Below are 4,748 nucleotides of genomic sequence, written 5' to 3'. Positions count from 1 at the left end.
CAGCAAATATTCTCGGAATTTGACGAAACAAAAGCGCACGGTCTTATTTTCCACAGAGCCTTCCAGAACACCGAAGAGGAGACGAAGAGGGACCACGAGGCGGCCACACCATAGGGGCGCGGCCCCACCCCTGGCCACGCCGGCCTATGGGGTGGGCCCCTCGGGCGTCCCCCGACTCTGCCCCTTCGCCTATATAATCCTTCCGTCGCAAAAACCCTAGTACCGAGAGCCACGATACGAGAAAAGTTCCAGAGACGCCGCCGCCGTCAACCCCATCTCGGGGGGTTCTGAAGATCGCCTCCGGCACCCTGTCGGAGAGGGGAATCATCACCGGAGGGCTCTACATCACCATGCCCGCCTCCGGACTGATGCGTGAGTAGTTCATCCTTGGACTATGGGTCCATAGCAGTAGCTAGATGGTTGTCTTCTCCTCTTGTGCTATCATGTTTAGATCTTGTGAGCTGCCTATCATGATCAAGATCATCTATTTGTAATGCTACATGTTGTGTTTGTTGGGATCCGATGAATATGGAATACTATGTCAAGTTGATTATCGATCTATCATATATGTGTTGTTTATGATCTTGCATGCTCTCCGTTGCTAGTAGAGGCTCTAGCCAAGTTGATACTTGTGACTCCAAGAGGGACTATTTATGCTCGATAGTGGGTTCATGCCTCCATTGAATCTGGGACAGTGACAGAAAGTTCTAAGGTTGTGGATGTGATGTTGCCACTAGGGATAAAACATCAATGCTTTGTCTAAGGATATTTGTATTGTTTACATTACGCACAGTACTTAATGCAATTTTCTGTTGTTTGCAACTTAATACTGGAAGGGGTGCGGATGCTAACCCGAAGGTGGACTTTTTAGGCATAGATGCATGCTGGATAGCTGTCTATGTTCTTTGTCGTAATGCCCTAAGTAAATCTCATAGTAGTCATCATGATATGTATGTGCATTGTTATGCCCTCTCTATTTGTCAATTGCCCAACTGTAATTTGTTCACCCAACATGTTATTTATCTTATTGGAGAGACACCACTAGTGAACTGTGGACCCCGGTCCATTCTTTTACATCTGAAATACAATCTACTGCAATCATTGTTCTCTGTTGTTCTTTGCAAGCAAACATCATTCTCCACACCATACGTTTAATCCTTTGTTTACAGCAAGCCGGTGAGATTGACAACCTCACTGTTAAGTTGGGGCAAAGTATTTTGATTGTGTTGTGCAGGTTCCACGTTGGCGCCGGAATCCCTGGTGTTGCGCCGCACTACACTCCTTCACCAACAACCTTCACGTGGCCTTCATCTCCTACTGGTTCGATAACCTTGGTTTCTTACTGAGGGAAAACTTGCTGCTGTATGCATCACACCTTCCTCTTGGGGTTCCCAACGGACGTGTGCTTCACGCGTCATCAAGGATATTTTCTGGCGCCGTTGCCGGGGAGATCAAGACACGCTGCAAGGGGAGTCTCTCACATCCAATCTCTTTACTTTGTTTATTGTCTTGCTTTATTTTATTTCCTGTCTTGTTTGTTTTCTTTATATCAAAAACAAAAAAATTGAGATCTTTATAAACTTTATCTTGAATTAGGACATGATGTGTTTGAAGAGAAAATTAAAAAATCTATGGAAATTTATATGCATGCTAATGGCAATGTTATTAGTATGAATGCTTTGAACACCATTGTTGCTAATGCTATGGAAAATTCTAAGCTTGGGGAAGCTGGTTTTGAGGAGCATGATATTTTTAGTCCCCCAAGCATGGAGGAGAAAGTTTACTTTGATGATACTTTACCTCCTATATAGGATGATTATGGTGATGAGAATAATAATGATAGCTATCTTATTGAATTTGCTCCCACTACAATTAATAGTAATGACTATGCTTATGTGGAGAGTACTAATTTTATGCATGTAGCTCATGATAAGAATGTTTCATGTGATAGTTATATTGTTGAGTTTGTTCATGATGCTACTGAAAATCTTTATGAGAGAGGACAATATGGTTGTAGGTATTTTCATGTTACTAAAACACCTCTCTTTTTGCTTAAAATCTTGAAGTTGCGCTTGTCTTGTTTTCCTATGCTTATTGCATTATGCTTACATGACTTGTTTATTTACAAGATTCCTTTTCATAGGAAGTGGGTTAGACTTAGAAGTGTTTCTTATTTGCTTTTGATGCTCTCTTTTGCTTCAACTCTTATTTCTTGCGAGAGCATCATTAAAATTTCTGAGCCCATCTTAATGGCTATAAAGAAAGCACTTCTTGGGAGATAACCCATGTTTTATTTTGCTACTATTTTGTTGAGTCAAGGTGCTTGTTACTACTGTAGCAATACCTTTGTATCTTTATTTTATTGCATTGTTGTGCCAAGTAAAGTCTTTGATAGAAAAGTTGATACTAGATTTGGATTTCTGCGCAGAAACAGATTTTTAACCGTCACGAATTTGAGTTGATCTCTCTGTAGGAAACTCGTAAAATGATGAAAAAATTCATGTGTGATCCTCAGATATGTACGCAATTTCGTTCAACTAGAGCTTTTCCATCTGAGCCTGTTAAGTGTCTCGAAAAAAATCATCTTTACGGACTGTTCTGTTTTGACAGATTCTGCCTTTTATTTTGCATTGCCTCTTTTACTGTGTTGAGTGGATTTCTTTGCTCCATTAACTTTCAGTAGCTTTGGGTAATGTCCAGAAGTGTTGGGAATGATTGTGTCCTTGCTGAACATGTGAATTTTTGATTATGCACTAACCCTCTAATGAGATTGTTTTGAGTTTGGTGTGAAGGAAGTTTTCAAGGATCAAGAGAGAAGGATGATATGATATGATCAAGAAGAGTGAAAAGTCTAAGCTTGGGGATGCCCCGTGGTTCATCCCTGCATATTTCAAGAAGACTCAAGCGTCTAAGCTTGGGGATGCCCAAGGCATCCCCTTCTTCATCAACAACTTATCAGGTCACTTCTAGTGAAACTATATTTTTATTCCGTCACATCTTATGTGCTTTACTTGGAGCGTCTGTTTATTTTTATTTTTGTTTATGTTTGAATAAAATCGGATCCTAGCATTCATTGTGTGGGAGAAAGACACGCTTCGCTTTTTCATATTGAACACTGGTGTTTTTAGTTTTACTTTTAATGTTCATGGCGAAAGTTGAAAGTCGCTTCATTTATTGCTATTTGGTTGGAAACAGAAAATGCTTCATGTGGTAATTGGTATATTGTCTTGAATAATTTGATACTTGGCAATTGTTTTGAGCTCTCAAGTAGATCATGTTTAAGCTTTTGCATCATGTAGTTTAAACCTATTAGTGGAAAACTACCGTAGAGCTTGTTGAAATTTGGTTTGCATGATTGGTCTCTCTAAAGTCTAGATATTTTCTGGTAAAAGTGTTCGAACAACAAGGAAGACAGTGTAGAGTCTTATAATGCTTGCAATATTTTCTTATGTAAGTTTTGCTGTACCCGTTTATACTTGTGTTTGCTTCAAACAACCTTGCTAGCCAAAGCCTTGTACTGAGAGGGAACACTTCTCGTGCATCCAAAACCTTTTACCAAAACTTATGCCATTTGTGTCCAACGTAACTACCTACTATGTGGTATTTCTCTGTCATTACAAAGTAAATTGCTTGCGTGCTACCTTTAAAAAAAATTCATTCCTTGTCTTTACAATACATAGCTCATGGGAAAGTAGCCTAAAAACTATTGTGGTAATGAATATGTCGCTTATGTATCTTAGTTCTTATAAGTTGCTTGTTGAGCGGTAACCATGTTTCTGGGGATGCCATCAACCTGTTACACCTTTGTTGAATATCATGTGAGTTTCTATGCATGTTCGTCTTGTCTGTAGTAAGGGAGATTTGCCATGAGTTAAATGGTTTGAGTATGCATATTGTTAGAGAAGAACATTGAGCCGCCAACCAAAGCCATGTATCATGGTGGAAGTTTCAGCTTGGACATTAATCCTCAAATCTCTTATGAGAATATTATCTGTTGTTGAATGCTTAAAGCATAAAAGAGGAGTCCATTATCTGTTTTCTATATTGTCCCGGTATGGATGTCCTCAAGTTGAGATCTATCAAAATTGAGAAATCAAATGCGATCTATCTCCTTGGATCTTTGTACAGGTGGCATAGAGGTACCCCTTTGTGACACTTGGTTGAAACATATGTAATGCAATGATAATCCATGGAAGTCCGAGCTAATTAGGACAAGGTGCGGGCACTATTAGTATTCGATGCATGAGGCTTGCAACTTATAGGAGGTTTTATGCATAACACATATGAATTATTACTACCGTTGACAAAATTGTTTCCATGTTTTCAAAATAAAAAGCTCTAGCACATGAGTAATCCCTGCTTCCCTCTGCGAAGGGCCTTTCTTTTACTTTATGTTGAGTCAGTTTACCTACTTCTTTCTATCTTAGAACCAAACACTTGTGTCAACTGTGTGCATTGATTCTTACATACTTGCTTATTTGCACTCATCATATTACTTTATGTTGACAACTATCCATGAGATATACATGTTACAAGTTGAAAGCAATTGCTGAAACTTAATCATCCTTTGTGTTGCTTCAATGCCTTTTATTTTGAATCTATTGCTTTATGAGTTAACTCTTATGCAAGACTTATTGATGCTTGTCTTGAAAGTACTATTCATGAAAAGTCTTTGCTATATGATTCAGTTGTTTAGTCATTATCTATTTGTTAACAAACTATAGACCATTGCTTCGAATCACTTCATT

This window comes from Lolium perenne, chromosome 3 (genome assembly GCF_019359855.2).
Source record: "Lolium perenne isolate Kyuss_39 chromosome 3, Kyuss_2.0, whole genome shotgun sequence".
Classification (NCBI taxonomy): Eukaryota; Viridiplantae; Streptophyta; class Magnoliopsida; order Poales; family Poaceae; genus Lolium; species Lolium perenne.
The sequence above is the reverse complement of the archived record's forward strand: the minus strand, read 5'-3'. Positions refer to the sequence as shown.